The sequence below is a fragment of the Sarcophilus harrisii genome, chromosome 1 (genome assembly GCF_902635505.1).
Source record: "Sarcophilus harrisii chromosome 1, mSarHar1.11, whole genome shotgun sequence".
In the NCBI taxonomy this organism is placed as follows: domain Eukaryota; kingdom Metazoa; phylum Chordata; class Mammalia; order Dasyuromorphia; family Dasyuridae; genus Sarcophilus; species Sarcophilus harrisii.
The window spans coordinates 52,642,880-52,665,665 of record NC_045426.1 but is presented as its reverse complement, the minus strand read 5'-3'; the positions used below and the strand labels follow the sequence as shown (position 1 = coordinate 52,665,665).

Below are 22,786 nucleotides of genomic sequence, written 5' to 3'. Positions count from 1 at the left end.
TTCTTAAAAACAAACCCAAAACCCAACTCTGTGTGTGTGTATGCTCTATTTTTTGACTCTGTGTTCTCATCCATAGAATATTCTCCCTCTTCACCTGTACTACGGTTTTCCCTAATTCTCCACTTTCCACAAGCTCACTTGTGTCCCCTACTACCAGTGCTTTCTCTCTTGAGAACATCTATTTATACTGTATATATCTTCATTTTACATAATTATTTGTATATTGTCTTCCCAATTTGAATATGAGATCCTTGAGAAAAGGCCATTGGGAAGCATCTTGTGGATGCTTGACCAATTGGTATTCACTGAAAATTGTATGAGCCCAAAGGAGGATGTATCATAAGAAAAATCTTCTGAAGGGATGGGAAGTTACTGGCTTTAAGTAGTGGCTGAGATAGGGGGAACAACCAGGGAAGGTAAATTAAGAAGATTAAGGAATACAGTCCTAACCTACACTCAGCTTCCAATTCTATAAGTCCTTTTGTGGTTTGTGAAACTCCGAGATGCATTAAATTGCTGAAAATTGAGCAAATATTGCCAATGCAAGCAACTCCCTGATAACTTTGGACAATTTCTCTCTCCGTCATTGTGGTTTCTGTTTATTGTGCTAATTAACAACTAGAAAAATACTGCCTGGCTTTCTCAAGATATTAATCAAATTAATTAATCAAACAGCAGTTATTTATTAAACAGGTTCTAGGGATAAAATACAGAAGGTGAAACAATCCTTACTCTCAAAGAGCTTTTACGTTTTTATTTTATTTTTTGCTAGCCAACTGGGATTAAGTGATGTGCCCAGGACCACATAGCTAATAAGTATCTGAGATCTCATTTAAACTCAAGTCCTCCTGACTCCAGGACTGGTACTCTATCCACCGCACGATCTAGATGCCTTAAGCTTTTACATTTTAAAGGAGTCTGGCAGCTTTTCATGCTCCCTAAGAGCACACACTTGTATAAGTAATGATTTTTAGGAATTGCTGCATCTTCCTAGAGTCAGAGCCCTGCCATCTGAACCTATGCTGTTCTAGGGGTTCCTGGAGTTGCCACAAGATTCCAAGAAAAGACTCAGGGGATTTAGCAATATGACCCAGCTATAGACATTAATATATCACTTGCAAAAGGCAACCATTGACTTGGCACTGTGCTACAAGGCAAAGAACTGATTACTTGTGTTAGCTCTCCACCCAGGAGCCCCAATAATTTCATTTTATTATAAAATATTATATATTAATCAATAGCCATGTTTATCCCATGAAAGCAAATCCACAAAAATATATCAACAGTGTAGCAATATAGGATTTAGAATTTAGAGAAGGGACTTTGTGGGCAACTAAATGGTACAGTAGATAAGAGTGCTCAGTCAAGAATCAGGAAGACTTATCTTCCCAAGTTCAAATCCAGCCTCAGACACATACTTGCTATATGAACATGGGCAAGTCATTTAATCCTGTGTGCCTCAGTTTCTTCATATGTACAATGAGCTAGAGAAGGAAATGGCAAACCCCTCCAGTATCTTTGCCAAGAAAACTTAAATGAGGTTTATATGAAGAATCAAACCTGACTGAAAAATGACAAAATCATAATAATAATGATCAAGGGACTTTAGAAACCAATTAAAACAAAACCCTCATTTCACAGATGAGACAACTGAGACCCAGAGAACTTTAAGACAGGTTACAGAGTTGGGATTTGAACCTAGAGATTCTCTTTCTCCAAATTCAATAATCTTTTGATTTTCTCCTCTAGAACCTAAAATCACAATTGACATCATCTGTCTCTTGACAACCACCCAACTTCTAAGCTGAATGCCAAGGGCTACAAGTAGGGAAGAAGGGAACCTATGTGAACTTGGGCAGTTTCTTCAAAATATAAACCAAAGGAGTTAGATTTTATATGCTCAGTGATCTTTCTCAGTTCAAAATCTATGATTCTAGGCTGATTTAGGATAGGAAAGAATGTCTATATCCTTGCTTAGAATGAGAGCAGAACTATAACACTGAGCAATCACCATGCTACTAGACCCAGAACAAAACTGAAGTTGGCAAAAAGTTTGTCCTGTTGGTGTTTCTATCTCCTGATCCTTCTCTCCTCTCTCTGTCCCTCTCCTTTATTGCTCTGCCAAATGTATATCCTGTGGTTCCACTTCCTTTGCTTTCAACTTGCTCTTGACTTATACCTCCTAACAGCAATTTAAGTAGTCAGGTCCCTCAGAAATTTTTAGAGGATTCAGAGGAAGAAACACATTATAGACCAAAATGGGGGGAGGATCTCAAATGGCAAAATTTCAGACACTGATAGTACTTGGAAAACAAATTTAAGGCATTAAAATCCTTTAAATCTCATTATTTGTATGGCTGATAACCATATCCAATCCTAAATCCAACCCAGGGACATAAGTTATTCCAACATGTGAGACAAATAATTATTCTTTTTGGAGCTAAGCATGAAGAGGAAAGAAGGAAATGTCTATATGCTTAAAAGATTTTAGTCTGATAACACACATGATAAGATCAGGCTCAGCATCTTTTAATTTAATTATAAAACTGTGGGTTTTTTTATCCTGCACGTGTGATTTCATTGGGGGAGGAACCTCAGTGTGGAAATCTTCACAGATATAGGCTGACAACTCATCTCTTAAGTCTTACACAGCTGTGCAAAGTCATCGGGAAGGTCAGTGACGTGTCTACAATCACATGACTACTGTGTCAGAGTCAATTCTTTAAAATTATTCCCTCCGTTAGACCACAGTGTTTTTTAATGAAAGGTTTAGAAACTTCAAATGATTTAATGCATTATTAGCCACAGAAAAATTAGAGTAATTTGGAAAACTGATTGGAGATTTGTTTCTAAGCATTTATGTATTTCACCATCCCAGGTCTATTTCCTATCTTTGTTTTGTCTTACGAAAAATGTGCTATTCTTCACTCCTTTAATGGGATGGTAAAATGATATCATGAAAACTACTATGATAGTCAAAATAAAGTTTTCTAAGTAATTCTACAGTAGAAAAGGACATCAGAAAGAAATAGTTTCTTCTTTAAGGAGTCATGTTTAAATATGGATGCAGTATCCAAATTAATTTTCACTTACCTTCAAAGTGGAATCAATCTAGAAAACTGTCTCCTGGTGGTATATAAATGTTCTTTCAACTTTGTCCCCTTCAGATCTGAAAAAGAAAAGAAAAACCACTTGATTTTAATATATGATCACAAAGTCCTTAAGGAGAACCTAGACCTCCTTATTCTAAAGGAAAAACTTTTCTCTTGTCCTAAACCCAACTGGTTTTGAGCCCATGAGAATAATGATACATGAGGGAGAGCCAATAGAACCTATTATAATAATTCCTACTTTAGGCATTTCCTGGTATCCCTTCATTGAATTTCGAACTTTGTTATTGATTTTGTGACTGGGCCCACATCTCTCTCTCCAGTCAGGTATTATTCACTTAAAAACTTTTTAAAAATTTTTTCTTTGTGCAGCAAAATAACTATGAATATGTATACATATATTGTATCTTAACATATACTTTAACACATTTAACTTGTATGGGACTACCTGCCATCTGGGGGAGGGAGTGGAGGGAGGAAGGGGAAAAGTTGGAACACAAGGTTTTGCAAGTGTCATTGTTGAAAAATTACCCATGCATATATCTTGTAAATAAAAAGCTATAATAAAAAAGATTTAAAAAACCCTTTTTTGTTGTTTTTTAAATCGTATTATTTTTAAATAGTATTTTCCAGTTATATTAAAGGCCATTTTAAGCATTTATTTATTATTCTCTTTAAAAAAAAAAAAAACTCAACCTGTGATTTCATTGGTTTAGGAAATTTCTGGTGAGGAAACTTTTACCTGTTCTGTAACTAACAGTCTCAGAGAGTTGTCCAGTGAGAAGAGGAATAGAGAGATGATAGGTTAAATAGGTTAAATAACTTCTCTGGCCATCATGTGTCAGAGAAGAGATTTGGTCCAGGTCTTCCTATCTCTAAGGCTGGTTTTCTGTTCTATCCCTTTCTTCAATTTACAAGGGCTAATAATGGCATCAACTTCACAAACTTGTAAATTTATTGTCCTGGGTCAGAGTTTAAAGGGACCTTACAGGCCATGAAGTGGTACCATTGTTCACAATGAGGAAGACTTTAGCCACTGCCTCAAATATTTATTAGCAGGGTCAAGTCACTTAACCCTTTCTGCCTCAGTTTCGTCACATGTAAAATGAGCTGGAAAAGGAAATGGCAAACTACTCTAGTATCTTTGCCAAGGAAACCCCAAGTGGGGTCATTAAGGGTTAGACATGACTGAAATGAATGAACAACAGCAAAGGACCTCATAGAACCTCTAGTAAAATGATTTCAACCTCATTTTACTGATGAGAGAAGTTAAGCCCTGTCTGAGGTCATAGAGGTAGTAAGCAGAAAAACTGGGATCAGAACTCAAAATTTGGGATCCCATCTCCATCTCCCTGACTACTGCCAGTTCTAGGAAGGAGCCGTTCTCTTAAGGGCAACAATCTCTTGGAGATTATGTCACTGGGTATAGGTGGTGTATGACTTGCTTGGTTGCTGAGGGTATATAATCCATGTACTACAAAGAATTTGGGAAGGCAGGGAAGAGACATTCTGTAGATAAGCAACAGCAAAAGGAAAATGGGGACATTCCCTTTTCCTAAGTGAATCCGAGACAGACCTAGGACCTGTACATTTCAAATTTTACGAAGAGGACAAAGGAATCTCGCAGAAGTTGTCACATCTAGGAAGACAAAATAATCCCAGCGCCAAGAATCATATCAGCTTCAGCCTGGCTGTCCCAGCACCCAGGCACAGAGGAACATTTTGCACATTCTGACCCCAAAATAAACTCTGATTTCTCTTGTCTCCAACACCAGTACCTATAGCCTCCTGTTTCCTTTCCTGCTAGACTGGCCCGGTGGATTCTATGGAAACACAAGACCTCAGAATTGAAACGTTCCTTCACGTTAGAGTTCAAGCCAACCTCAATCTGGAAAAGTACTGCCCAGTCCCAATGAACTTTTCAAGTTTTCTTTGCGTAGTTATTATCTAGTACCCTTCAGGGTATGGCATATATGTGAATATTTGAGCTTTGAAGATGAAAAGCCGTGTTGGTGTCGAGTACTGTTATTAATAATAAGACCATCCCTGCTTTAATTATAACAAAGCATTTATTTTTAGATTGAGTCTGGAGTTTGAGCGTTTAGAGTTGGCCGTTTTTCACAGGCCGCCTCTAACTTCTTGGTGGGTTCAAGAAGCATTTTCTTGTGTTTCCTTGGCCAAAGTTGCTATTCCACAAGGAGGCAGCATGAGGCAATATCAGAACTTGGGTTCAAGCTTTGACTCTGGTACTTATTACCTGTGTGATCCTGGAAGGGTCACTTATGAGTAGTCACTTATAGACTTCATCTGTAAAATGAGGGGGCCGGACTCGGTTGTCCCAGAGGTCTTTTCCAGAGCTAAAGCTACAATCCCATGGCCCTAGGAGATGGCGGGGTGTGCTTCTGCTGAGCACACATCAATACAGCTCATCCTGTGGGCATAAGGTTTACTAAAGGAATACTTAAGATTCCTTATGGCACCGAAAGGGAAAGCCACATCTGAGAACTGAAATTTGGGAAAACAGCCAATTGAATCTTTGTCTTTAAAATTCAAGAACTCTTACTCTATGCTTCTTGTAGAGTAGGGAGGATAAAGGATCTTGCATCGTCAGGGATGGCAAGACACTAAAATTGCTAATTAATATATTTAGTACTGAATAAGGCAAAAGTAGCAGGGAATCAAATGCTCCAAACGACCCGGGGCTGTAGTCCCAGACTTCATCATGAAATGACTAAGATTCTGGCTAACCAGCCAGACTCTTCAAAGCCTCAGTTTTTAAATGGGAGGATTAAACTAAATGAAGAGGCAATAGGTAGCAGAGTGAATGGATTACTCAGCTTAGAGTCAGGAAGACTCATCTTCATGAGTTCAAATCTGTCTTCAGAGAAATAACAGCTGTGTGACCTTAGCCAAGTCACTTAACCCCATTTGCTTCACTTTCCTCATCTGTAAAATGAGTGGAGAATCTTTGCCAAGAAAACTCCAAATTGGGTCATGAAGAGTAGGATACAAGAGAAACTCATGAACAATGACAGACAATGACAAGGTTCCAGAGCTTGATAAGATTCAATACAACTAAATCTCCAAGGTACGATTCTCTCTGTCCACACATGTGTATGTATGAATGTGTATATGTAATTGACACATACATACATGTGTACATAAGTTTGTATATGTATGTACATGTATGCACATATATGTATATATAGATATATATGTAGTTGATTAAGTAGCATAATAATAATTTCAGATAATTGTGATAAGTTGTAAAGACATATTATTGTAAGATAGAGTGTTCAAGAAGACTTTGGGAAAGAGTTTGGACCTAAGATAGTTGCTAAAGAAGGAATAGACTCTGGATAGGTAGATATAGAGAAGAACTTTTGAGCAGAATGAACAGAGTTCCCACTGGAACAATTGGTCGACAATGAGGAGGGGAAGGAAGGTTAAATGGAATCAGATTGCAGGAAGCCTTGAGTGTCAGTCTAAGGAGCATGTCCTTTGTTCTATAGGTAATAATAGAAAGCCGTTGGAGATTCTTGAGCAGAAAAGCATGATGAAATTAGTGGTTTAGGAAAATTAATCTGGAGGCAGTGTGTAGGATGGATTAGGTGTGTGTGATGAGGGGGAGGGAAGAAACTCAAAGACAGGTGATTCTAGGAATACAAACATGAGGAAATGAGGGTCTAGATTAGAACAGCAATAGTGAAGGTAGAAAAAAAGGAGTGGATTCAAAAGAGATTTTAAAGAAGAACTGATGGAATTTGGTGACTGAGATATGGGGGAAGTTTCAGAGATGACTCTGAGATTTTCTGAGCCTGACTGGGAGAACAGTGGTGTTATTTATGGAAAAAGGGAAGTCAAGAGAGGGAAGCCTGTTTGAGAGAAAGATGATGTGTTCAACTTTGTACGTTGAACTTGAGAGGATGGATGTCCATTAGGCAGCTGCAGCTACAAGACTGGATCCAGGATGGAAGGGAAGCAGTTATGATGAAGTGCAGAGAAGACAGACTGAGAAACAGGAGATCTGAATTCTAGTGAGCTGATACAACCATTCTGGAGAGCAAATTTTAACTTGGGCAAAGCGCTATAAAACTATGCATACTCTTTCATTCAGCACACTATTACTAGATCTGTATTCCAAAGAGATCAAAGAGAAAAGAAAAGGATGAATATATACAAAAATATTTCTAGTAGTTTTTGGTGGCAATAAAGAATTAGATAAAGGAATAAACAAGTTGTAGCATATGATTGCTATGGAATACTACTGTGCTATAAAAAATGATGAACTTGATGGTTTAATTAAAAACTGAGAAGACCTATATGACCTGATGCAAAACAAAGTCAAGAAGAATTAGTAGAGATCATTGTATATAGTACCAGTAATATTGTAATGATGATCAACTGTGAAAGACTTAGCTAATCTAATATAATGATTCAAGAAAATTCCAAAAGATCCATGATGAAAAATGATATTCACTTTTAGAAAGAGAATTGAACTCTGAATGCAAACTAAAGTATAATTTTCTCATTTTCTTTACTTTTCCACCCCTTTTTGGCAACATGACTAATATAGAAATATGTTTTGTATGATTTCATATGTATAATTGATATCATATTGCTTGGCTTTTTGGTAGGTGAGGGAGAGGAAAAAAGGAGGGAGTTTCCCAAAAGGGAACTATTAGGTTAATGGATATGAAATATTTTATGCTTGTAAAATGTTACACAAATTCTCTAACCATAAAGACGATGTCAAAAGCAATGATTAAAGAAATTTGTTTTCCTTTTTCCCTACCAACATTGGATTTTATCAGAGATTTTAATAGTTATATAATATTAGCCCTAAGTTGCTAAATTTGAATTTCTTTAGTTTCTAGTGAGATTGATCATTTTTCTGTGTGAGGACCTACTGTCAATCTCCTCATAGGTAAACTGTTCATCTCTTTATTAATTATGGAGCCCAACTTAACAATTTTATTACTTGTGGCATTTTGGTATACAACTCAAGACTGTTCCTCTTTATTCTGTCTTTGGGAATTTGTTCTCTAAGACCAAAAGATATTACTATAACTCTACCTAAGCCTCACCATGTAAGTTAATATCTTAATCTACTTAACATTTAATTTTCAGGAAACCTATTAAAAATTAAAATACTTGCATATCAGTAAAGAATCAAACAAAAAATTAGCCAACTATAAAAGAGAAAACATCTTTAATTTACACCTATATAAACATTTTAAGCAAATTCCCAACTGATTTCAACACAAGATTAGTTTGTCAAGGTTCTCTATTCTAACTATCTAATTTTTAATCTGAAACAAGATTTCTAATTGCATTTCATTAGCCTGGTTACCCAGAGACCATGCTGCCTCTATTGAAGCCCAAGAAGACAAATCTGATGCCTCAACAGAATAAAACAATTTAGAAAAATCATTTTTAGATAGTGGAGAAGAAACCTTGGTAATTTAGTTTAAGTGAGAAACTTTAGCCTAAGTGAGGAAAAACTAATTAATGTGTTCCATTCATTCAAAAAATTCTTCTAGGGTACCTACTTGTGCAAAGCACTTTAAGAGCTGCAAAGACATGTGAGACAAATCATATTAAGATTTAAACATAAGCTTCGTATGGATTTCTTCATAGAAGATATGGTTCAAATACAGAACCTGCCTACAAACACTTAAATTATGTCTATGATTGTTAGCCAGAAGATGATGACCAGGCAATCAATATATGTTATATTGACATTAACAATGTGAAGGAAGGAGTAAAATAAGAAACAATTTCTTGAAAGTGGAAGGTATTTTGTTTGGGAGAATTCAGAAATTATAATGTAAAACTCATGCAAATACATTCTCACACACAGAGTGTCTGTCTACAAATGTATAAATATGTGTACTTAAAGGGAAATTGTTAATTCTATTATAAGCCCCTGGAGGTCAGGGATTTATCAATGTGCAAAGTACTGTATGGGACACTTTTTTATGGATAGCAATTGTGCCTTATAATTTAATAACCTGTAAAATATACTTTTAGAGGTCACCATGATCTAACTTCAACCCAAACCCATTGACAAGAGTCACTGGCTATTCAGAGAAACTGTACTTTTAGAAGTTACCATGAACTAATTTCATCACAAACCCATTGGCAAGGGTCATCGACTACCCAATTCTATCCCTCCCAAAAAACAAATAAACAACTTAACCACACACAGTGAACCAGAAAATAAATTTTGTTTGTTTAAAAATGAAACATAAAATATTTCATTATCCTGCTTTTAAGATTGAGAAGAGAACATACAAACTCTATTCATCAAGAAAAAGAAATATTGTCCTATCCCATGTTACTGAAAGTTGAAAGAGAGAACTGAGGAGATGGGGGCTAAGTGACTAAAGAAAATGAGGAGAAAGAGAAGAAGAAAAAAACTGGGGAAGAAAGGGGCAAAAAACTGGGGAAAACATAAAAGAAGAAGAGAGAAGATGGAGAAAGAGAAAGGATAGGAAAGACAGAGAGGAAAGAAGGAGCAGGAATAGCTTATAGAGGGAAACAAAGGGAAGATGTAGTGAGAAAGGGAAAGAAATGAAGAAGTAAAGGAATTAGAAAGGAGGGAGAAATGAGGTAAAAGAAGGAGGAGAGAAGGGGGAGAGAAAGGAGAGAGATCATCAGTGAATTATTTCATAGAAAAATATTTAGAGCTTGGTTAATCCAACTCGTTTATTTTACAGATGAGGAAATTGAAGTCAATGCTAATAGATGGCAGAGATGAGATTCAAATGAGGTCCTTTGACTTCAAATTCTACTACATGACATTTCCACTTGAGTTTGAGAATCAGAGGAAGTTATCATTGAACTCTGACATGTCGTATATAAATTTATGTCTAAAACTAAAGTCATGCCCCTTCTCTAAATTAAAGGCATTCTAGAATTCTCCCAATACACAGTGAGGATAAGACTTTAAAGGAAACTCAAAAGGATCCCTTGATCCTTTGTGGTGGGTTGGGAGGAAGGATACACTGTTCTTTTTTTTTTTTTTTGCAAAAACTGTGGAAACACAATGCTGCTAGCATTTGCTGTTTTCTAATACCAAGATAATAAGCCTGAATCTCTCATCACCTCAGTTTCCCCATTTGTAAAAGGGCAAAAATAGACTCAAATGTCATAGTTATGTAAAATATATTTACAACTCTTAAAAATATGCATAAACTATTATAGACAATAGCTTTTATATACAAACTATCAGACATGAGCTTTTATTTAAGGTAGGTGACATATATAAGCTTATATATGTTCTATGTGTATATATATACACATATGTAAAATATGTGTATATGTATTTATGCAAGCTATTATAATGCCCCAGAGAGCATAATACCACATATTTGGCTCTAGAAGGGATCTCAGAGGCCAATGGGAACCAACCCCATTTTACAGATGAAGATACTGAGATCCAAAAAAGAAACACCCTCAAGGATCCCATGGGCGGTTAAGGAAATGAGTCCCTTTTCTTCCCTTCTCCTTTGTCTTCCTTTTTCTATTCTTATTTCAATCCAGGGCTATTTTGATGGCATGGATGTCTTAGGGGATTTTATTTGAACTTTTACCCACAACAAAAGGGCATCCCTAATACAGATCTCCCCTGCTTCCTCCCACGGAATATAATGCCCAGTCTCATAAAACCACAGTGTCACATAAGAAGCGAAAAGAGTGGGAAGATCAGCTGCTTTTTGATGATGTCTTTTGTGACTTTGATTTCTGTAGAAAACTGCCTTATAAGCGGAAACCATAAGCCACTTGAAAAAAAAATCACCTGTAAGCAAAATATACTTTAAAAACTAACTGTGGAATGAGTATAATCTCAGAGGACAGTGATTAAAAGAAGAGTATGTGTATGAGTGTGTGTGTACACATAAATGTGCACTGTGGGATTTTGGCAATCTATTCATCAAGAAAAAGAAATATTGTCCTATCCCATGTTACTGAAAGTTGAAAGAGAGAACTGAGGAGATGGGGGCTAAGTGACTAAAGAAAATGAGGAGAAAGAGAAGAAGAAAAAAACTGGGGAAGAAAGGGGCAAAAAACTGGGGAAAACATAAAAGAAGAAGAGAGAAGATGGAGAAAGAGAAAGGATAGGAAAGACAGAGAGGAAAGAAGGAGCAGGAATAGCATATAGAGGGAAACAAAGGGAAGATGTAGTGAGAAAGGGAAAGAAATGAAGAAGTAAAGGAATTAGAAAGGAGGGAGAAATGTTAATGTAGTTAATGTAGAGAATTATAATATTTTCAGAACTGTAAAGAAGCTTAAAGCTCACTCACTTCATTATTCAATCAATTCAGTCCCACGTCCCACCTGTGAGAACTTCACTTATTTCCTAAGGTCCAGTCATCTCAGCGGGTCTAGCATTTCCCAAGGCTCTAATCCTCAAGCTAATTTTCCCTAAACAAATACTGAAAGCATCCTCCAGACTAAAACATGACTAAGGTTCAAATATGAGTTTCTTATGGGCTACAGGAAAAATTGATCATAAGAATAAAGCACTTCCTTACCTATAGCTTTCAAACACCTATGACTAGACAGCATTCTGGTGAAAATGGAGGCTGGGAAGCTTTACCAACTGTATTATATATCCTTGCTGCATAGTATTTCTAAACTATTTAAAACTTCCTTTTGTTAATTGTCAGCTCATCTTCAAGCGTCTCATTTTGTTCCAATCTCGAACGTGAATTTCTAGACTAACCTGGCTTGCATCCATCCAATTTAAAAATCCCTTTCACGGGATTTCTGATTGATGGCCACCTAGCCAATACATGAATTCCACCCAATTATCAAGGTATTCAACTCCCAGTTTGGCTAGCAATTCTGTCTCGATCTACCTCTTAAAGCTTCTTTTGAAAATTGTTTAGAGGGGAATTTGGGAGAGCTCAGGTGAGTTCCTGCCTATTTTCAGACATTTTGGCTCCACTTCCTTAAAGTTTCTTTTAAATTACTTCCTAAAACAAAGTCTCCCTTGGTAGCCAGACTGGGTCCTTCACTGTCCTTTGAAATGTCCATCATGATTTTGCTCATGCAACTTTTTCACACTAGAATGCTTTCCCATTTCTTACTGTCTATTGGACTCATGGTTACATTTCTTTTCTTTTTTTTTTTAATAGCCTTTTATTTACAGGTTATATGTATGGGTAACTTTACAGCATTGACAATTGCCAAACCTCTTGTTCCAATTTTTCACCTCTTACCCCCCCACTCCCTCCCCCAGATTGCAGGATGACCAGTAGATGTTAAATATATTAAAATACAAATTAGATACACAATAAGTATACATGACCAAAACGTTATTTTGCTGTACAAAAAGAATCAGACTCTGAAATATTGTACAATTAGCTTGTGAAGGAAATGCATGGTTACATTTCAAAGTCCAGCCTCCTACATAGGCTTCCATCAGTTAACTACTCTAGCCCACTCTGCTTTTCCTTCTCCATTTTGGAGAATGAGAGTGTGTGTGTGTGTGTGTGTGTGTGTGTGTGTGTGTGAGAGAGAGAGAGAGAGAGAGAGAGAGAGAGAGAGAGAGAGAGAGAGATTCTAGTATTTATTTATGTTACAAAAGGTACATTTGAATTTCAAAAATTTTAAACACATAAAAATGGTTAAGGGCTGACATTTTATTATTTGAAAAGTGCACAAAAAATGTTTATTGTGCACCAAGATGCAGTAGTAGTAAGGCAGCTAGGTGGCGCAGTGGACAGAAAGTTGAGCCCGAAAAATTCTCGTCTTCATGAGTTCAAAACTGGCTCAAGACACTTACTAGCTGTGTGACCCTGAGTAAGTCATTTTATCTTGCTTGCCTCAGTTTCCTCAACTGTAAAATGAGCAGAGAAAGAAATGCAAACCACTACTCCAGTATCTCTGCCAAGAAAACCCCACATGGAGTCATAAGGAGTTAGCCATGACTGAAATGACTTGACAACAACCCAACAGTGATATTTAGTAGTGCCAAAAGAGCACTACAGATGTTAGTCTTAAAAATGTCACCGTGCCTTATCCAAACAACATTTGATGCTGTTTAAAAATATTGGGGCTGGTCTGCTTTTAATTAGCAGCAAGCCCATCATATCGTCAATGTTACACAGCATCTTACTATTTAATTTTACTTCTTCACAAGATTATGCAATTTTGAATTGAGACTTTCTAAATGGTGGGCAAAAATGCTGGATTATAATCAAAGAAGACTGGAGTTCAAATCCTGCCTCAGATATGTATTAACTGTGTGAGGCTGGGCAAATTACTTAGTCTCAGTGTCGTCACGTGTAAAATGAGCCAACAGTAACTACTATTATAAACCCTTCATAGGGGTGGTTTAAGGATAAAATAAGATAACATGTACAGTATTCTACAAATCTTAGATTGATATATATATATATTAGCTATTATTTATCATTATTATTATTACAGGTGAGGAAACTAATGCCAAAAGTGATTGCATGATTTGCCTGTGGTTACTCTAGTGCTAAGAAGTAGAACAAGAATTTAAAACTAAATCTTCCAAATCTAAGTTCAACAGTTTTTCCCAAAATGCCAGTTTACTACCTCTTCTCATTTTAGCATTTATTCAGCATTTTAACATTTATTCATATGTTATCCAGTATTTAATTATTATAATCTCTTGAAGTGCAAGAGGTCATAGCTTTCGATCTTTTTTTTTTAATTTCCTTTAGCTATTACAATTCTTTTTGAATATATGAAGGAAATTTCTCATACATTCAAGTAATTCTGTCACTTCTTTATTTCTCTTCCTTTCCTTCTGTCACTTCTTTATTTTTTTTTCTTTCTTTCCAGAATATCCTAACTCCTTGCCAATTTTCCAGAAAAGGACCCTGGACTTGAAATCAAAAGTTCCAAGTTCCAATTCTGCCACTTTAAGGTTTATGGTATGTTTTATCACCTAATCTTTCCAAACCTCAGTTTCTTTGTCTAAAAAAGATAATATTTGCTCTACATAGTTGGTTATGAAGAAACTACTCTACAAAGTGAAAAGCAGAATATAAGTGGGAGCTGCTATGGTTATTATTTATCGTTAACACCACTGCACCCTTCCCTTATACTAGCAGATGAACAGGTGCAACAGTAGGAGTGGGGTGGCAGGCTGCCCATGGGAGAAGAGGGTACAAACTCACTACAGTTATTCTTTCTTCTTAGACTCCCACATCAATAGATTAATTCGTACAGAGAAAGAGTAGGCGTGGATTTCATAAGGCCATATGAAAACTGGTCTCTCATTGTGTACATAAATCATTAGTCTAGTCTTCTATCTTGATTGGATGCTGTCTAAATTATAAACAATAGCCGTCTTAGGCAATGTATGTTAATCACAAAGCTGGGGCTGCTTAACTGTTCAATACTATAATGAAAACAATTCAAGGACATATAGGACAGCTGAGTGAGTTAATCAATTCATATTTATTATTCCATTGTTTAAAAAAGAAATGTAAGCCCAATAGCTTCATGACCATTTAGCAAATGGTTAAATGTGGAAATAAAAAAGATTTTCCTTTATAAATCTTTCCCATATCTACCAAGTATGATATTATTAATTGCCAAGAATAGGGAATTTTTTTAAGGACAATAGCACTCGACAAAATTGGTTACATTTGCCATGGGAAGCTTCCAAACCAGAACACTAATATAGAGCTGGAGCCCTCGGGCTGTAAAAACCTGTTCTTCTGACCAGAACAACGAAAGATTCAACATAGAATGTTCAAGCCTATAATTAACATTTTTCCCTTTCATATCCCATTTTACCTGCTTTAGAAAACTCAAGGTTCTGGCAGGGGTTTTAAACCTCTGTGGTTCCCACTGTCATAAGAACGTTTCAAATAAAAGACATTCAATCAAGTTTCTTTCATACTCGTCAGCAAGAAGAACGGTAGAAACACAGTTATTTCAAAGGAATTTTTTAAAAAAAGAAAATCTCACACCTGTGTTTAGAATCTAGTCAATTTAGTAAATATTTATAGTACCTACTAAGTGTCAATACTATGGTAAGAATCAGGTGGGATACAAAAGAAATATACGATCTTACTCTCTAGGAACTTAAACTCTTATGGGGTGGGTCCAAGACTCATATCTTTGAAATCATTCCACAGTGATATAAGACAGTAAAAACTAAGGCTTATCATGGGAAGGGACCTTAATGATGACACATTCCGCAGGATAATAAAATGAATGCTAGAAGGCACTTTCCAAGCCATCTAGTCTCATCTTCTCATTAAAAAAAAACAAACCAGGAAACTGAAGTTCCCAATCTACAAAGCAGAAAAACCAGAATTTAATCCCAAATCTTCTAACTTCTAAACCCAGTATTGCCTTTTCCCAGCCTCCTTCAACCAAGTGTGAAATGAATTCAGGTATGGCACTTTGACCATGGTAAATACCTGTGGCTGAGTTGAACTAATAATTCTCCGGGTTTGGATGGTGGTGTTTCTTCAATTCCATTCTATGATTTGCATTTCTCACTACGATCTAACTATATACCAAACATGATATAATGGGCTAATGCCAAATTAGTTTGTATTTTCATAACAGAGTAATTGATGATGGGGAAGGCAGGCCAAATCATGATCCATGGCTGGGGAAATCATCCAGAGATTAAAAATTTACTGTGAATCATCAAGAATTAACTGTATGTCCAGTGTTTTTGCTCAGAGTCAAAGGTCATTTTGAGACAAAGTCATAAAACCTGAACATTTCAGAGTAGAAAGAGATGGTCCATAGACCATCCAGTTCAAACAATATCTCTTAGAAAGAGGCTCCTATATGAGATAATGATAAGTACAATAGTAATAATACCAATAATGATAGTTATCATTTATGTAGTACCTACTATGTGCAGGGCATACTTTATAAATCTTATCTTATATGATCTTCATAACAATCCTGGGAAATAGATTATTAATTTACAGCTAAGGAAATTGAAGGCCCAAAAAATTCTTAAGTGATAGCCAAAGTCACAGTTAGTAAATGTTTAAGGTTGGATTTGAATTCAAGTCTTCCTGACTCCAGAATTAGCACTCTAGGGGTCATCTAGTCTCTGCTTGAAGACCACAGTGAAGTGAGAGTGTGAAAGTGAGATGTACTTTCTGACACAGCGGATTCTACTGTGGGCAGCTCTATCAGTGAGGAATTATCAGACCTTGAGAACTATTGCTAAACATTTTATGACCATTGCATGTAGGTGTGGCTTAAAGATTCAATCCCTCAGTCATGCTGTGGTCACCTACACAACTTGTTAAGAGGCAAGGAACTGGAAACTCTGGTCTTGCCATTCATGAGATAGTCACTGCTTATGGTTATCTTCTTATGCATGTGTTTCAGTCTTTTTACCACTAAGAAGATCCTGGACCCCTTGAGACAGGGACAACTTCTGATCCTTTTAGAGCATCCCATGGGGATTGTCAGGTATATGGGAAGTGCTTAAAATAATGCTCATTAGCTGACTGATTGACACTGAATACACTGTAGGAACGCAATAAATCATAAAATAGGTCAATACAAATTAACTTGAAATGAATTCAGGAAAAATGAAATTGAATCTTTTGATTTTGAGTCAAGCTTTATGAGCACGTGATACAAATGTCAAAACTGAGAACCAGTATCTTTATTTTATCCAAGGTACTTTACTTTTATATAGAGAGCAAAGAATACTAGACCAGAAAATCTCAAGATATCTGGGTTCAAATCTTCACCTCTGACCCTGATTTGCTATGGGAACAAAGAGAAGTCATTGAACTAATCTCAGCTTGTGTTCTCATCTGTAAATGTGGATAATAATACCTGTAGAACTCACCTGAAAAAAATTGATCTGAGGCATTAAACAAAACCATGCTGGTAAGGCAATCAAAATGCCCAAGTTTGTGGTTATTTGAACTCCATTTGGATTCCTTAAAAAGCCCTGTCAATTTTTTAAAAAGATGTCTTAAGGGGTAATTCCCCCTCAAAAAAATTTTATATGGTTATAAATCTGCTTTTAATTGGTCATTTGAATATCTTCTGTTGTTTGAATGACTAAATTGAATCAATGATCTGGATAGTCTGATGGGCAGTACAGTTATTAGTTGCCATGGCAGAGGAAATGATATGGCTCAAAATATGGTCAATTAAGATAAGGTCTTCTAAGGTTGCACAAATCCAAGTAAATCTGTGAATTTTGTAATTGGCCATATTATCCTGAAATACATGATTCCTGGTCCAAAGGAATGTAAAAGTATACCTTTGCTTCATAAAAAAAAAAAAAGGTAAATGTGAATATAATTTCTAGACATAGAGTATTACTTTAAAATCATTAATAGAGCTTATGCTCAGAGAGCAACGTTGACTGATAGAGGAAAGGGGCTATGTGTAAAATGAAGTCCCAGGGGTATTGGTGGAAGTGGAGGGGTAAGGGGAGGACAAGTTCTGGTCTTTGTCTCCTTACCACATCTGTTTCTACTCCCTATAAAGGTCAAGTCCAAGGGTGTAGCTCAGATATACAGCAGCCTTGATTTAATTAATTATCCAAATGCCATGACTCAACCAACCCTAATGTGGGGTCAGTCACACCCCAACAAGGAGAGATAATCAACATCCCAAATGTGCCATCTTTCATTCAACAAGGATTTATTAAGCATCTGAGATATGCAATACATCGCCCTTGGCTTTGATGTTACAAAGACAAAAAGTAATAAATCTCTGCCTTCAAGGAACCTACATTCTACTAGTGGTTTCCAATATATATGTAAGTAAACATCGTGTAAAAAAAGACAGAAGGGGGATTGTCTTGTACAGAGAAGATCAAGTAGGAGATTTTGGTTGAAGTTTGGAATATGTGAGGAGAATAATGTGAAATTAGTGCAGAAATTCTGCACTGGAGTGAAAAAATAAGGGGCCTTAAGTATGAAACACAAGAGCATGTGTTTTGTCTTATAGGAATTAGAGAGCTGCTGAAGCTTCTAGAAAAGAAAAAAGATAGTCAAGATAAAATTCATTTGACATCTGTTTTAAGAAAATCAATCTGGCAACTGTGTGAAGACCAGATTGGAGAGGGAACAGGTTGGAAGCTGAGAGATTCCAGGTAAAAAACAAGAAAGACCAGATTAGGCTGGTTGGCCCTATGAGCAAAGAGAAGCAGTGTTGATTCAAAAAGAAGAGGATATAAATGAGAGATATTGTGGAGGTTGAATCAATAAAGCTTATTCCAGCTGATTAGATGTGGGGGGTGAAAAAGAGAAGTGTTAACAATAACTCAGTGCCTAGAAGGATATTGGTGCCCTTCATAGAAACAGGGAATTTAGGAAGAGGGATGGGCTCAGGAAAAGAGATAATCATTTCAATTTGGGACATACTGAGTTTGAAATGACTATGGGAATTCAGGTAGAAAAGACAGCAAGTGATGTGCAACTCTGCAAAGAACAGGAAAAAAAGATGTCACCCAGGAAATGTATAACAGGAAAAGATATGTCAAGATTGCATGTCAAGGGTGAATGAGAATGATGATAGATGGGTAACTAGATGGCTTCACTGGAACCTTCAGGATGTCAGGAGAAAGAAAGGAAGGTCTTCAACATTTTGTGTGGACTCTGGTGATGAAATTATGGGAAGACATGGGCCTGAGTTACACTAAATAGGTTATTAATTACATATTGTTGAAGGGAGTTATGGAAATTGACAAAGGCATAGATCCATATGAATATTTGAGTACAAGAAAACTATTTTCAAGGCCAAAAGAATGGTCACTTTTTGCTAACCCTATTGATCTTGACCAAATCCTTCTTGGTCATACTCTCTATGTAGAATACTCCTAAAACCTAGTGCATAATGGACTTCTATTTGTCTACCTACCTACCTATCACATTAGAATATATATATATATATATATATATATATATATATATATATATTCAGCATATACATAATATTTATTCTAGGTACACAGTAATTCATAAACACCTGTTTCATGGAATTGAATAAGTTATGGTACAAGATTGAATCTGTTGATTACATCTGACTAGATGTCAAAAATCCAATTCTCCATATTGTACATTTGCATGTACAATAATAACTCTATTAAGAAAGAAACTATATTCTAATAGTAGATTCCAACTGTTAGGAATTTCTTCATCTCAGCTAGAAATATTAGCAGAGGAAAGCATCAATAGAAAAGAAGCTCCTTGAGGTCAAGAACTATCTCTTATCTGTCTGAGCCTGGTAAGTATGTGCTTATTAAATATTTGTTGAATGATTCCAGGATGTCCATCTTTACCACAATGTACCATTTCAATGTGTGTGTGTGTGTGTGTGTGTGTGTGCCCATGCGTGCATTCCTTCCTGTGGTTCCTTAGCTACATATAATTTGGAACTCAGAGGGTGAACTCCCATAAGCCTCTATAAGGAAAGAAAGGATGCCCTTCCATTGGGCAGGGTTGTCTGCCCAAAGAAGCCAGTACCCATTAGCAACCCAATTTGAAAGAGACTAGAATTTATTTCTACCATACTCAGGTTGACTTTGTTAAAATGATTCCCTCTGCCTCCCAGAAGATTCATTAATCAAATTCTATCTGAGTTGTTTATATTTTAATTTAGAGACCTGATACTTATCTCTTGTAAGTTCAAACTTAACTTAAACCAGTGGTTCTGGTGTGCTACCTCTATAATTATAAAAATACTCATCATAAAAATCACAGGCAAATGCCCAAGTTTCTCCCCTCTCCAATTCTGTATTCCTGAGGGCAAGGAAATATATTATGCTCTGAGCCCAAAATGGAAAAAAAGAAAGAAAATATCCCTCTTTTCCAGAATTCTGAACTTTGGGGAATCATTGTTCTATGACAATATTAGCTACAAGAGTGAAATATTGGATTATGGATAATATTTTTTCCAAGAGGATTACTTGCGGACTGGGGTGGGGGGGAAAGGAAGGGAGAAAAATTTGGAACACAAGGTTTTGCAAGGGTGAATGTTGAAAACTGTCTTTGCATGTATTTGCATATAAGCTATTTTATATATATATATATATATATGTGTGTGTGTGTGTGTGTGTGTGTGTGTGTGTGTGTGTGTATATATATATATAATTTTCCCCCAGAAGGAGATGACATTTTCATTTTTTTTAAATGAGAATATCATAGTTACATAGAAAGGAAAGATGGAATAGACTTCATTTGATCTAGTCTCCTCATATTATAGATGAGACCATGAGTTAGTGGCTTGCCCAAAGAAATACAGTCATGTCCAACTCTTTATGACCTCATGTGAAGTTTTCTTGGGAAAGATATTGGAGCAATTCACCATTTTCTCCTCCAGTTCATTTTACAGATGAGGAAACTGAGGCAAACAGGGTTAGTTGACTTGCCCAGGGTCACATAGCTAGTAAGTGTCTCAGGCCAAATTACAACTCAGACCTGGCACTCTATCTTCTGCAGCACCCCCTCATATTCTTATGACACCTCAATCCTTTGACTTCAAACCTCATGCTTTATCCACTATTTCACTCTTTCATTGTCCCTCCCACTGGTTCTCTGCCCAGTATAAATGGAAGAAAAAAAAAAACACTTACAAACTGGACAAATAGTCACAAATTAAAGGGAAGAGAAAGAAGATGAGAGGAATAGCTATTAACATTTTAAAAAAAAGACTTCAAAATAGCTTTTGAAAAGGTGATTATTCATGTTTTTGCATGAATAATAAATAATAAAATTTAATAATTTAATAAATACTGTCCTTCACTTCCAAAGCAATGAAAAGTTCTTCAAAGACGTCCCAGAGAGAGAGAGAGAAGCAAAAAAGCCAACCCCCTAATCTGGGCAAAAGGAGAAAGAACTCCCCAGGGCTCCCTTTGGGATCTCTTGTACAATACAATGAAAAAGGAGAGAGGGCAGGAGGCATTGAATTAATTCTAAAGCTATTTATATTAGATTTTTTTAAAAAATATTTTTCTGGCAGTTTTACAATTTTCACACAGAGAACCAAGGTTGTTGCAAGATGGCTTTGGGAAACATCTGTTCTCATGCTATTTTAAACCCTTGGTTAATTTGTTGCATTATTATTGCAAACTATACAACATGGTATCTAGGCCTTTTAATGGCCATTTGTAAAAGAACCCTAAAATCTATAATAGTTCTTTATTGGTCACTAATTACGAATATAAATTCAACATGACAGAAGGAGAGGGAAAACCAAAGATATCTAATTTGAAAAGAGTTGTCAAAATGAGAGGATTCTGGCAGGAATGAAAAGATATGGTTTAGCAAGTAAATAGAATGTATAGGAAGACTAATGATTATATAGAAACATTGTAATGGGTAAATTCCAAGCTAGACAACCAAATATTTGAGCCTCTTCAATTTCTATGCAGAAAACCCCCCTCTATAATTCTAGAACAAAATTTCTTAAATAGTGGTTGCGATCCCACATGGGTTCTTATAACTGAATGTGGGGATTGCAAAATTATGATTTTATCATCAGTTTCCTCTCCTTCTCCCTCTCTCTCTCTCTCTCTCTCTCTCTCTCTCTCTCTCTCTATATATATATATATATATATATATATATATATATAAAATCTTGTAAAAATTTCTCAGGTGAAAAGGGATTGTGAATAGAAAAAGTTTAAGAAGCCATGCTCTAGAACATAGAAATTCAAATACTATCTACTCGTGTGCCCCTCTCACAAATAGAATTAATTTCTTCTAGTTCTCAACTGTCATTGTACTTTGCATATAGTATTCTGCTCACACTTTTACTTTTATGTTTTATTATATTAACCCCAGTAAGTTTTGAAGGCAGGAAATGTCTTATTCTGTTTCTCTCTCTCCTCTTCCCTCCATTCTTTATAGAGTCTCAATAATTATTTTATTCATAAGTTAATGGATAGATGAATTAATCTTGATTGGTCATGATCCAGTTTCTGTTTGAACACTAACAATGATGGAAAGCTTATTGCTTCACAAGAGAGAATTTCTTAAAAGTTCTGGAAGGATGTTGTTTTCATTTTTCCCTTAAAATTGACCTGAAATCTATTCCCTTGTAATTTTCATCTAGAAGTCCAGATTCTGTTATCTGGAGGGATTTTTTATTTTGGGGGGAAGGGGGGAAATCAGACTCATGATTTTATGGGTATAAGGAAATTTCTGATAAAGAAATTTCCCTTATCAATGAAGGTCAGTACCTGGTCCCGTAAAATCCTCAAAAGTAATATCTGGGGTTCACAGAGCAAACCTAATCCCTCTTTCACAGGTCACCTTTTCAAATATTTGAAGACAGCCAACTCTTTTTTAAGTGATCCAAAGGAAAGTGGAAATACAACTGATAGGTGCAAGTAAGCAGCATATTTTCAATATGACTTACACCCACAAATGGGCATTAGGATTCTCATCCAGGAACAGGATGATGAAAAAAGGAGATGCTCTGGTTATATACCAAGGGGTAGGACAAATTGTGAAAAACTACTTGGAAGAAGACTGAGAACATATTGGGCTGGTTCTTTCTGTAACATATGTAAGTGAACATGAATAAGTTTACATGGGTTGAGGAGGCTTAGATGGATAAGATAAGCAATCTTCACCGATATGGCAATTATTCCCATTGATGAATCTGCAAAACAACTGAGTATAAAGTCCCACTATTCTCCTAAATTCTTTTATGGAAAGCAGACTGAG

At 36.0% G+C, this 22,786-nt stretch overlaps 1 protein-coding gene across 4 annotated transcripts in view; it reads right to left on the bottom strand.

Moving 5' to 3' along the window:
• PPARG (peroxisome proliferator activated receptor gamma) overlaps positions 1-22,786 on the bottom strand; it is a 162,656-nt gene that overhangs the window by 127,692 nt on the left and 12,178 nt on the right. For all 4 annotated transcript variants that reach the window (XM_023498195.2, XM_023498197.2, XM_031955345.1 and 1 more), the window contains exon 2: positions 3,094-3,169. The gene's annotated coding sequence lies outside the window, so the exon portion shown is untranslated. The remainder of the gene's footprint in view (positions 1-3,093; positions 3,170-22,786) is intronic.